Consider the following 14,110-nt stretch of genomic DNA (forward strand, 5'->3'; position numbering starts at 1 on the left):
GCGGAGAGCCTATTGGGATGCTAGATCCTAATGTGAAACACTGTGATTCTACCTGTCTATCTTTTTATGCTCGCTTATGCCTGTATTTTTTGCTGTTGTGAAGCACTTTGAACTGCAACCTCTGTATGAAAAGTGCTATACAAATAAAGTTATTATTATTATTATTATTATTAACATCCTATTCAGTCTCTCTGGTTGCACTATCATCTTTGCTGTCCATTTTGAAGATGTTTCACCCCACCCTTCCTAAAGATGGAAGAACATTGCTAGGAACACAAAAACATGTGCCTACCACTAAGATTGAAGGGGGAGAATACTATCATTTTGGTTTAGTCAAAGGGGTGCTTTCACGGTTGGAATGTTTGATTTTACCGGCAACTCTAATTTACAGTTTAATATAGATGGTTTACCTTTATTCAAAAGTTCTAAACTTCAGTTTTGGCCCATACTTGGAAGTACAAAGTCCCCATTTGTTGTTGGCGTTTTTTGTGGTCTAAGCAAGCCAAATAGTGTTTTTGAGTACCTAGAGCAGTTTGTCAAAGATCTTCAGAATGTACTGTCTAATGGCATTATTTATAATGACAAGCAATTTGATGTACAGATTTCTTCTTTCATTTGTGATGCCCCAGCTAGAGCTTATATTAAGCAGACCAAGGCATTTAATGGCTATTCTGGTTGTGACAAGTGTTTTCAGGAGGGTGTATGGAGAAATAAAATGACATATCCTGAAACAAAAGTCAGACTTAGGACAGACTCCAGTTTCTCAGACATGGTTGATGAGGCACACAGACCAGGCTGCAGAAACAAATTAGTGGGGGGGCATAAAATGTTCTCGGGGGGGCACAATGGTTTTTCAACACAGGTTCCCTTTTATACGTTTCAGCTGGGACAGCGGCGCTGTGGCTTGCTTGGCGCTGCCCACAGTGCTGAACTAAACAGCAGAGAGGCAATTGAAAAATCTAATTTCTCTCTATCTTAAGAACTTTCACTTATACAAAAACAGACTGAACGGATATATATAACAGACCTGCTGGGGCAGCGGACTGAGAGCAGGGGACACAAACAGGCTGGATAAGATGGTCAGGAAGGCCAGTAGCGTGGTAGGGGTGGAGCTGGACTCTAGCGAGGGTGGCGGAGAGGAGGAACCTTGCTAAGCTTCAGGCCATCAGGGAAAACCCCTCCCACCCACTATACACAGACTTGGCTGACAGGAGGAGCATGTTATAGGCTGAGGCTCACACTACCTAAATGCAGCACTGAACGGCTCAGGAAGTCCTTCATTCCGACAGCCATCCGACTATACAATGCATCACTGTGCCTCACTGCATCACTGAGCACAGAGTGACAATTACCATCTTCCTGGACTCTTACTTTTTAAACAGCACTGTGCATTATTACACCTACTGTAGACTTCAGTATATTTTTACTGTATTTATTTACTGTATCTTTTATTCTATTTTTATTCTATTTCATTTTATTCTATTCTTAGGCCATTTGTTTTGTTATTCTTATTTGTGACTTGTTCTGTCTAAATGTTTAATGTTGAGTGATTTGCAGTGTCAAATTTCCCTCACGATAATACATTTCTATTCTATTCTATTCTATATCTTTGAAAAGTCTCCATTTATTCAACACTTCTGAATTCACTGACAAACTGAACTGAACTGACAAAAATAAGGTGCATAAAAAAGCAAACAAGGCTACTCACCATCATTAGTAGAGCGGCAAGCAGCGTTTGGAGACAGAGTGAAATCCTCTTAGAACACTGCCCCTCCACTCATTCCTGAACTTTTTTGTTAAGTCCTTCTCAAATGCCAACTGAATTAAATTGGCCTTAGTTGCGTCGATGAAGCATACTAAGGCGATGTTCTGTAAAGACGTTCTTGAGGGTAGAAAACGAATTCTCACAGAGTGCCGTGCTAGCTTCAGTAGTGTTGTTGTTGACATCAGTGCCCACTAGGGCTGTCCCCGACTAAGGATTTGGATAGTTGACTGTGATTGACAAAAAAAAAAAAAAAAAAAAAAAAAAATTACCAGGGTGGGCACAGCTGACTCAGTGGGCGGGCCCGGCCCCCTAATGCCCGCCCATGGCGCCGGGACTGGAGGCACATCACAATGGGACGAGCCCTTTAACAGGTTTAGTTAAGATGGTTTCTATGTTTCCAACTCATTACATGCATCTCTGTTGTCTCGGAGTTACAAGGAAACTGCTTAATATATGGTTAAAGGGGAAGAATTTGGCAACAAGGGTCCTTCCAAAACTGTACAAGCCATTTCAGGTAAACTGCTAAAGCTACGTCCCTACATGCCTTGTGAATTTAACCGTAAACCAAGGGAACTGTCAGAGTTAGATCGCTGGAAAGCTACTGAGTTGCGATCCTTCATGTTGTATTGCGGTCCTGTTGTTTTGAAGGATTCCCTCCCCAGTGAGCTGTATGACAACTTCATGTTGTTTTCTGTTGGAATGTACTTGTTGCTGTCCCCTAGTATTTCTGAGGAAATGTTGGCCTTTGCGCACAAGTTGATGGTTTCTTTTGTTGAACACTTTGGGACAGTGTATGGAAGAGGTGAAATTGTGTACAATGTACACCAGCTTATTCATTTGGCTGAGGAATACAGGAAGTTTGGCACTCTAGATAATATCTCAGGATTCCCTTTTGAGAACTATCTTGGACAAATTAAGCATCTTCTACGCAAGCCACATCAGCCTCTACAACAGGTAGTGAAAAGGTTGTCTGAAATTCCACATGTTGGATCCCCATGTCCCACAGATGATCCAATTTTGCGTAATATTCACACTGATGGGCCTGTCCCCCCACAGTTTAGTTCTTCACAACAGTACAGGAAGGTCTCCACTCATCGGTTTACTTTGTCCACAAAGAAAGGAGACAATTGTATTGAGGTTGGAGATGGATTTGCATTAGTAGAGAATATTCTTAAATCAGAGGAAGAGGTATATATAATTTACAGAAAGTACAGACACAAACAGCCATACTACATGTATCCCTGTGAATCATCATACATTGGTACATACAAGGTCAGTGGCTTGCAAGAAGATATAGGGATAGGTAAACTTGGCTATATCAAGTGCAAATGTCTTCTCTCTCCAGACGGAGATGGTGCCATTGCAATACCACTACTTCATTTAACAGCATAACCATACTGCCCTACAAAGCTAAAGTGCAGTAATTATATTGACACACTGACTCTAACGTCGGATTTCGGGGCATAACTTACCTCATTAATAAATACACAATTAGTACAATATTACATGTACACAGATAACATGTTTGGCTGGCCAATTGAAACGCTTAAAGGAAAACTCCAACATTTTGTGAAATTAGCTTATAACATCTTCCCTGGAGTTGGACAAGAAGATACATACCTTTTTCGTCTCTCTGCATGCTTTGGGCTTAGGGAACGCCTGGACCGTTAGCCTAGCTTAACTTCATCACTGGAAGTGGGGCAGACATCTAGCCTAGTTCACTACAGTCAGGAAATATACTCCAAATACAACTCCCAAACGTTCCTGTAAACATGTTGTGACCTGTGTGTTTACCACGTCTCCCAGTCACACAAGTCACACGAGTCTCCCAGTCACATGAGTCTCGTGTGACTGGGAGACTTGTGTGACTTGGAGACTCGTGTGACTTGTGTGACTTGGAGACTTGTGTGACTTGTGTGACTTGGAGACTTGTGTGACTCGTGTGACTTGGAGACTTGTGTGACTTGGAGACTTGTGTGACTTGGAGACTTGTGTGACTTGTGTGACTTGTGTGACTTGGACTTGTGTGACTTGTGTGACTTGTGTGACTTGGAGACTTGTGTGACTTGGAGACTCGTGTGACTCGTGTGACTTGGAGACTTGTGTGACTGGGAGACTTGTGTGACTGGGAGACTTGTGTGACTTGTGTGACTTGGAGACTTGTGTGACTTGGAGACTTGTGTGACTTGTGTGACTTGGAGACTTGGACTTGTTTTGACTTGTGTGACTTGTGTGACTTGGAGACTTGTGTGACTTGGAGACTTGTGTGACTCATGTGACTTGGAGACTTGTGTGACTCATGTGACTTGGAGACTTGTGTGACTCGTGTGACTTGTGTGACTTGGACATGTGTGACTTGTGTGACTTGTGTGACTTGGAGACTTGGACTTGTGTGACTTGTGTGACTTGTGTGACTTGGAGACTTGTGTGACTTGGAGACTTGTGTGACTCATGTGACTTGGAGACTTGTGTGACTGGGAGACTTGTGTGACTTGGAGACTTGTGTGACTCATGTGACTTGGAGACTTGTGTGACTCGTGTGACTCGTGTGACTTGGACTTGTGTGACTTGTGTGACTTGGATACTTGTGTGACTTGGAGACTTGTGTGACTCATGTGACTTGGAGACTTGTGTGACTCGTGTGACTCGTGTGACTTGGAGACTTGGACTTGTGTGACTTGTGTGACTTGTGTGACTTGGAGACTTGTGTGACTTGGAGACTTGTGTGACTCATGTGACTTGGAGACTTGTGTGACTCATGTGACTTGGAGACTTGTGTGACTTGTGTGACTCGTGTGACTTGGACTTGTGTGACTTGTGTGACTTGGAGACTTGGACTTGTGTGACTTGTGTGACTTGTGTGACTTGGAGACTTGTGTGACTTGGAGACTTGTGTGACTCATGTGACTTGGAGACTTGTGTGACTCGTGTGACTCGTGTGACTTGGACTTGTGTGACTTGTGTGACTTGTGTGACTTGGAGACTTGTGTGACTTGGAGACTTGTGTGACTCATGTGACTTGGAGACTTGTGTGACTCATGTGACTTGGAGACTTGTGTGACTTGTGTGACTCGTGTGACTTGGACTTGTGTGACTTGTGTGACTTGGAGACTTGGACTTGTGTGACTTGTGTGACTTGGAGACTTGTGTGACTTAGAGACTTGTGTGAATCGTGTGACTCGTGTGACTTGGACTTGTGTGACTTGTGTGACTTGGAGACTTGTGTGACTTGGAGACTTGGACTTGTGTGACTTGTGTGACTTGTGTGACTTGGAGACTTGTGTGACTTGGAGACTTGTGTGACTCATGTGACTTGGAGACTTGTGTGACTCGTGTGACTTGGACTTGTGTGACTTGTGTGACTTGTGTGACTCGTGTGATTTGGAGACTTGGAGACTTGGACTTGTGTGACTTGTGTGACTTGGAGACTTGTGTGACTTGGAGACTTGTGTGACTCATGTGACTTGGAGACTTGTGTGACTCATGTGACTTGGAGACTTGTGTGACTTGTGTGACTCGTGTGACTTGGACTTGTGTGACTTGTGTGACTTGGAGACTTGGACTTGTGTGACGTGTGTGACTTGTGTGACTTGGAGACTTGTGTGACTTGGAGACTTGTGTGACTCATGTGACTTGGAGACTTGTGTGACTCGTGTGACTCGTGTGACTTGGACTTGTGTGACTTGTGTGACTTGTGTGACTTGGAGACTTGTGTGACTTGGAGACTTGTGTGACTCATGTGACTTGGCTACTTGTGTGACTCGTGTGACTTGGAGACTTGGACTTGTGTGACTTGTGTGACTTGTGTGACTTGGAGACTTGTGTGACTTGGATACTTGTGTGACTCATGTGACTTGGAGACTTGTGTGACTTGTGTGACTCGTGTGACTTGGACTTGTGTGACTTGTGTGACTTGTGTGACTTAGAGACTTGTTTGACTTGGAGACTTGTGTGACTCATGTGACATGGAGACTTGTGTGACTCGTGTGACTTGGAGACTTGGACTTGTGTGACTTGTGTGACTTGTGTGACTTGTGTGACTTGGATACTTGTGTGACTTGGAGACTTGTGTGACTCATGTGACTTGGAGACTTGTGTGACTCGTGTGACTTGGAGACTTGGACTTGTGTGACTTGTGTGACTTGTGTGACTTGGAGACTTGTGTGACTTGGAGACTTGTGTGACTCATGTGACTTGGAGACTTGTGTGACTCATGTGACTTGGAGACTTGTGTGACTTGTGTGACTTGTGTGACTTAGAGACTTGTTTGACTTGGAGACTTGTGTGACTCATGTGACATGGAGACTTGTGTGACTCGTGTGACTTGGAGACTTGGACTTGTGTGACTTGTGTGACTTGTGTGACTTGTGTGACTTGGATACTTGTGTGACTTGGAGACTTGTGTGACTCATGTGACTTGGAGACTTGGACTTGTGTGACTTGTGTGACTCGTGTGACTTGGAGACTTGGACTTGTGTGACTTGTGTGACTTGTGTGACTTGGAGACTTGTGTGACTTGGAGACTTGTGTGACTCATGTGACTTGGAGACTTGTGTGACTTGTGTGACTCGTGTGACTTGGACTTGTGTGACTTGTGTGACTTGTGTGACTTGGAGACTTGGACTTGTGTGACTTGTGTGACTTGTGTGACTTGGATACTTGTGTGACTTGGAGACTTGTGTGGCTCATGTGACTTGGAGACTTGTGTGACTCATGTGACTTGGAAACTTGTGTGACTCGTGTGACTCGTGTGACTTGAACTTGTGTGACTTGTGTGACTTGTGTGACTTGGAGACTTGTGTGACTTGGAGACTTGTGTGGCTCATGTGACTTGGAGACTTGTGTGACTCGTGTGACTTGGAGACTTGGACTTGTGTGACTTGTGTGACTTGTGTGACTTGGAGACTTGTGTGACTTGGAGACTTGTGTGACTCATGTGACTTGGAGACTTGTTTGACTCATGTGACTTGGAGACTTGTGTGACTTGTGTGACTTGTGTGACTTGGACTTGTGTGACTTGTGTGACTTGTGTGACTTGGAGACTTGTGTGACTTGGAGACTTGTGTGACTCATGTGACATGGAGACTTGTGTGACTCGTGTGACTTGGAGACTTGGACTTGTGTGACTTGTGTGACTTGTGTGACTTGTGTGACTTGGATACTTGTGTGACTTGGAGACTTGTGTGACTCATGTGACTTGGAGACTTGTGTGACTCGTGTGACTTGGAGACTTGGACTTGTGTGACTTGTGTGACTTGTGTGACTTGGAGACTTGTGTGACTTGGAGACTTGTGTGACTCATGTGACTTGGAGACTTGTGTGACTCATGTGACTTGGAGACTTGTGTGACTTGTGTGACTTGTGTGACTTAGAGACTTGTTTGACTTGGAGACTTGTGTGACTCATGTGACATGGAGACTTGTGTGACTCGTGTGACTTGGAGACTTGGACTTGTGTGACTTGTGTGACTTGTGTGACTTGTGTGACTTGGAGACTTGTGTGACTTGGAGACTTGTGTGACTCATGTGACTTGGAGACTTGTTTGACTCATGTGACTTGGAGACTTGTGTGACTTGTGTGACTCGTGTGACTTGGACTTGTGTGACTTGTGTGACTTGTGTGACTTGGAGACTTGTGTGACTTGGAGACTTGTGTGACTCATGTGACATGGAGACTTGTGTGACTCGTGTGACTTGGAGACTTGGACTTGTGTGACTTGTGTGACTTGTGTGACTTGGAGACTTGTGTGACTTGTGCGACTGGGAGACTTGTGTGACTTGTGTGACTGGGAGACGTGGTAAATACACAGGTCACAACATGTTTACGGGAACGTTTGGGAGTTGTATTTTGATTGTATTTGGAGTATATTTCCTGACTGTAGTGAACTAGGTTAGATGTCTGCCCACTTCCAGTGATGAAGTTAAGCTAGGCTAACGGTCCAGGCGTTCCCTAAGCCCAATGCATGAAGAGAGACGAAAAAGGTATGTATCTTCTTATAACTCCAGGGAAGATGTCAAATAAGCTAATTTCACAAAATGTTTTCCTTTAAATGCTTCAAAAATGCAATGTGTGCAGTGCACTTTGGCTTTGTAGGACGGTATGGGAATGGCTTGTAAGGAGAGATCATTATGAGTACCGTAAATTCTCATTTCAGCCCTTTGAAGATGAATGGTGAGGTGGTGCTGTGGTCAGTTGTACAGTTCCCAAATGGTAGGACAGCAGTAGTTCTAGAGAGCTGGTTTAATGCTAAAGACCAGACTGTGTTATGGCCCCCTAAACACATAAAGCTCACAAAAGCCCTTCGAGATGGACTGCAACCAGATGATAAATGGATCACCTATAAGGATGTACGTGAGCTTACTACGTGTGGTGAGTAATTCGTGCAACACATACACAAAAAGTGAGAACGCAAATTGTGACGATGCACATATGATAAGGTGTTATATATATTTTTTCGTTAAACACTGGCCTGCAGATATGTTAATTGTCATTTTCTCTCTGCTCTTTCCAGAGACCCATGATGAGGCCAAAAAACGAGAGACCAAGTACACCTCAACTATGTGTCCAACCTCTGAAATTGAATCTGAGGACGAAGGAGATCTCCGCCAGAAAAGAAGATCCAGGTACAGTGTTCACTTTGTTAAAGGGACAACTCTCCCTAGGGTGTTGTAAATAATTGCACTGCTGTTGTAGTTGCAAGTAGTGCTAAAAGGATAACACACAGTGGCCTGAGGGCCTATGTATTCAGACTTTAGCCTTGACTAATAAACGTAGTATCATAACTACATTTATTACATGTGTGTATATATATAATATTTTTTAGGCCAAATCAGCAGTATGTGCACTCGGACTCTGATGACCACTCGAGTGGCGACGCCAAAAGAAAATGTTTTGCCAAAGCACCTGATGTGGGTTTCCCAGGTATTGATGCAATGCATTTATTTTATATAGGCACTTTGGAAATGATCACTGCTACAGTTAAAGGGGAACTATCTTATAAATGGCCTTTTTGAGTGTTTAGCATTGTTTCCTAGCTATGTGAACTTATATTAATATGATCTATGTCTCTAATTCTCATATTGGCGCATTCTTCCAATTCTCCTCTCACAATATTCACCCTCACTGAACTGAGTCATCTGAAAATGTGATGATTTGTGATGTCAGAAAGACACCGCTGCATGATAATGGCGAGGTACATGATGAGCTGCACACAGTGGTTGGAGCCCAGCCTCAAAACGGCTCGAGATCTTGAGGTAGAAAAATGCTGTTTTTGAGGACTTGATTAGAAATACAAAACAATGAATAAAAAAAAAATATATTACAGAGGTGTTCCATAGACTCACAGGAATTGTGTAAAAGTGCCCAAATAGTGAAAGAAATTGTAAAATAGTTCCCCTTTAATAATAATAATAATAATAATAATAATAATAATAATAATAATAATAATAATAATAATAATAATAATAATAATAATAATAATAATAATAATAATAATAATAATAATAATAATAATAATAATAATAATAAACAGTTAAACAAATTAGTCTGACCATGTACCGACGAATTGAACATTTTAATTTGATTGGACTTCTGCATTTCTTGCAGTTATTCTATAGTTGGCCCAAAATATATACATTGTGAATAACATGCCAACTAAAATATGTTGTAGGACAGACTCCAAAATCGAGCCGGTCTCGTAAGGCACTAAGATCCAGCAAGCCTCCAGTTGTGTGGCCACTAGGCCAAGAGCCTACAATGAATGGTATGTTGCTATGAATGTTAAAATGCCAACTAGATGACTGTTAAAACATGATTTGCAGCATCTTCAATTCTCACCCTGGCTTACCTTTTTTAGATTATTTGGATGGTGGCATGATCTACAGCTATTTAGAGTCGTTGCAGACTCCTGATCCAAATAACAGTAAGTGAACCCATATCTGTGTTCTTGTGAGGAGCTTGCTGGCAGGTCGCTGGCATCATGCATGCAACAGAATACAAGTTTACAATGTGCATGCCAGCCCACTACAAAAATTCAAAGCCTTCACAACTTGCAAGCAATGTCACAATAAAAATGTGTAGTTGTACATAATGCTTTTATATTGAGCACAATTTCCACCATGTTTGAGTCGCAACTTATTTTACATTTCCCCTTTGTAGATCTGGTTACTAGTAACTACCGGCAATCGCTAACTCAACATAATGGTGAGTTATCAAGCAGTCTCATAACATAATATTCTGGCATGTTTAAAATATCTGTATTGTCTCGCATTGTCTTTGATATTTTTATTAAAGTAGTATTTGGCAGTGCACGTGAAATCAGCTGAATGGAAATCAAACATTTTCTCACATGGGGGATTACAATAGCGTCATTTGCTAATAACTTTGTGTATTTCCTACTGTGTTTCAACCGAGATGCCAGGATTTGATATTGTACAGTACCACCAGCTCCAGCAGGCCTCACATGTCCAGCAGCTGCAAGATCGACAAAGTGCAAGTAGTGGTATGATACTGTACTCTTTCAGTAACAGTGTTTTGAGAGACGGGGATACAACTCCTTACACCCCTTCCTGACATAGAGCGACGCAAGCGAGCGAGAAAAAGTGATTAAAATGTATTCGTTTCAATCAGACTATCCTGACCTGCCGCGAGCGACAGTGAACTGAGCAGCGATGTCGTTCACCCCTCAAATATTCGCTCGCTGTGTCTCTAGTTGAGCGATTACGCGGCCGAGTCCCGCCCCTAAACACTTTTTATTGGTCGAGAATCCAGGTAACACACACTCAGACACGCGCTGCGTCATATCAGGACAGTGTCGTGTGCGATTTCGTCTCCAGTTCGCTCGCTTGCTGCCTGTCAGGAACCGGTGTTAGTGATTATGACATGTATGTTAGTTTGACTGACAAGTCAGATTTTGTATTTATTTTTAAATATAATGATTTGTTTCTACAGGGATGTCGGGATGCAGCTCGGGGCAATACAACAGTCCCCCTGGTCTCTCACAACATGCACAAAATGGTATGCCATTTTAGAGGGAACTACCACCAGTTTGATCCAATGCAGTCAAACTATAGTGAAATATATAACTATGATTTTGTTTCTACAGCGATGTCAGGATACAGCTCAGGGCACCCCATCTGGTGTTTCACAGCATAGACAGATGGCCGGCGATGACGGGCAGCTTATGAAAGGCAAGTCTATTAGACATGGTGTAATTCCTCGTGTGATTTGCTGCTTATTTTTATTTCTCACTTAATGATTTTAACTCTTCTTCTGAAGACCTTACCATCCAGAAGATGAATTCAATGCTTGCTGAATTACTTGTCGTGGTGAAGGATCTGTCCAGAGATGTGCAGTTCATCAAGACCGAGTTGGCAGAGGGCAACATATCTGGTGGGACCAGGGGACACGGGGTGGCCACCACAACCACTATTCTCCCCTTCCAGCTGCCAATCGCCAGTGAACAAGACTTCAATGAGGCAGAATCATTACTGATGGAGCAATCAGTCCGTCAAAAGATGGTAATTTATTGAACTGCATTTGTTGTGAAGGGCCAGATTAAAGCTGAGAATCTACCTTTATTGTTTTATATACATTGTATATTATTTATATATACACGGTATATCCCTTTAAACCGGCGTTCGAACCATAGTAATATTCGCTCTCCTCATTGGATAGCTCCCTAGTCGCCAGCCCGCAAGCCCCCAACGTCAGGTTCAAAGACAAGCTCAGGCATGTCGTAACATGCCCGGAGACAGCGTATTGATTCCAGACAAGAACTGAGGTTTGGGACTAGATAATCACTTAAGTATATATACGGCGCAAGGTGCGCACAGCAGCAGTTCGTTCATCAAGTTCATCCCGAGTCAACGGGTAGTGAAGTGAGCAACCGTGCGTTGAGAACACGTGCGAATAGAATAGTAAAGTGTCAGAGTTTAATGCAGTAACGTCAAGTTCGACCTAGTTTAATGTGAAGTAAATAGCCGTTCATTTATTGTATATCGTGCAACCACAGTTCGTTCGTGTGTAGCATTACCTAACGGTTCGTTCGTGTTAGCTAGTGGACCTTAGCCAGGGTGCGTGGCCTAAATACGTTGGTGCCAGTACCCGAGGAGGCCTAGTCGGAGAACCGTTGGACATGTGCACAGGAGAACCAGCGGCGGCGATTGCAGAACCATTACTGGTTGGATTATATTGATTTGGAACGTGTGACCCGGAGAAGAGCATCGTTGATTTCCACTATCGTTTGGGATTTAACCTCGTGAGGATTTACACTCGGGCTGGCCTCATGGACAGAGGCTGGCTAGCTATCATCGTTTGCTATCGAGCATTGGATTACAGTTATTGCTTTTGCTGCTGATCGTTGGATTTACAAGGACTGGCTTCTGTACGTGAAGTCCCTTTATTCTTCATTGAATCAGACTGAGTATCCGAACATTCCTCTATCCTCTAGACCTTACAACTCTGAGAGGAACCCAGTGTCTCCAGGCGGTACCAGCGTTGCCTTCTATAATTGCTATTATACGCCAGGTGGCGTCAGCTTAGTACCCATCGTAGGAATCCTGCTATTCCCAGTGACTCATGCTACTGACTGACTTTATGCATATTCTTCGCCATACAAGCGCGACCCTAATTCTCATTCTGTAACCTAATGTTGCATAATAATAAAATACCCTCAAATACTATTTCTTTGTCAATGCCGTGTTATTATGAGTGTCCACCATCTATATTCGATGTACTGTCTGGCCAGTAATTGAAGTACATACCTAGCAGTGGTTTAATCTATCACAATCTTTAATACAGTCAGGGTTTTGTAACCCCTCAGTTACAATTGGTCCTTCGAGCCGGAGGGTATCAGTAATATTTAATATCATATTAATATTGACATGGCCAGCGGTGGACACTCTCCAAATGGCTCCCCCAAGCTAGAACGCCCGCAGCGCAAACGTCAGCCACCTCCATATCTGGAGGACTTCGCTTTCGTTTTACCCCCTAGCTTATCTAAACAGACGTTAAATACGGATAAAACGGATAGTTTAAGCATGCCCACTCCTATCGACTTGGCGGCCCTTCCAATAGAGACCCCAGTGGGTTCAAACAAAAATGATTTAGCTCATGGGGGGGACCAAGCGGGACATGACGTGACTATACCTCCAGACAGCGTCACCGGGATAGACCCCGGAGCGCCCCAGGATAAAGAAAGCGCTCCAGGGATAGACCCCGGCGCACAACCAACCCAATAGCGCGTACCCGAGACAGACCTCGGCGCGCAACCAAGAGAAGAGTACCGCGCTCAAGAGATAGACCTCGGAGCGCGCCAGGAGAACAGGTCTCCACCAAGCCCTGTCAGCGCCCGATCACCTCCGTCAGTGTCATCCCCCAGCGAGGCGGACCAGAGACTGGCGCAAGCCTTGATCGCCACGCTGACAGCTTCAACCGAAAGAGACCGACTCCAGGGTGAGCGCGACCGTCTTCAAGCAAAGACGCTTAGTGAGCGCGAACACTCTGCAACGGAACGAGAGCACCTCCACGCGCAACTCAAAGCACAAGCCCTTAGTGAGCGCGAACACTCTGCAGCGGAACGAGAGTGCCTCCAGGCGCAACAACTAAGCGAGCGCGAACAACGAGAGCGCCTCCAGGCGCAACAACTAAGCGAGCGCGAACACTCTGCAGCGGAACGAGAGCGCCTCCAGGCGCAACAACGGAGTGAGTATGAACGCATCAGACTGGAGGAGAGGCGCCTTCAGACGGAAGAGAACATCCAGCGAGAACACGCCAATGCACAGCGCGAAGCAGAGCGCGACTGGCTACAGGCGCAGATGATAGAACAATTGATCGCCAGGGCGACCCCCCCTCTCTCCACACGGAGCTCCCGGAGATCATCACAACAAGGGTCTAGGGCACCTTCCCCTACCCGACAAAGCTACACGGGACCCGGCCAACAGGAAGAACCTGCCTACGTCTCCGAGCCCCCTCCCAGACCGGTCCATACGGGACCCAGCCAACGGGAAGAACCGGCCTACGTCGCCGAGAGACTAACTAGAAGACTCCAAGACCTAGAGGAGGAAGAGGAGGGATATCAAGCCCACCAGCACGAACCTACTTTGGACCAGGAGGCCCAGTACAGCCCCGACCTCAGCCCCGAGTCACTGCACTACAAACCCCCGACCCAACTCAAGGGTGAGTTTGATGTACAGTCAGCACCGAGGAACAGCACCTGGGGGCCCGGCCTCTGGTACCCACCCAGTACTAACCCACGACCACCCGTACGGGGAGACTCGCCCAGGAGGCCTCTCCCCCTACGCTCATCGGTGTCCCAGCCATCCATGGCGTCTTACCTTGGCACAC

This window comes from Notolepis coatsorum (assembly GCF_963971535.1).
Source record: "Notolepis coatsorum genome assembly, chromosome: 9".
Lineage (NCBI taxonomy): Eukaryota > Metazoa > Chordata > Actinopteri > Aulopiformes > Paralepididae > Notolepis > Notolepis coatsorum.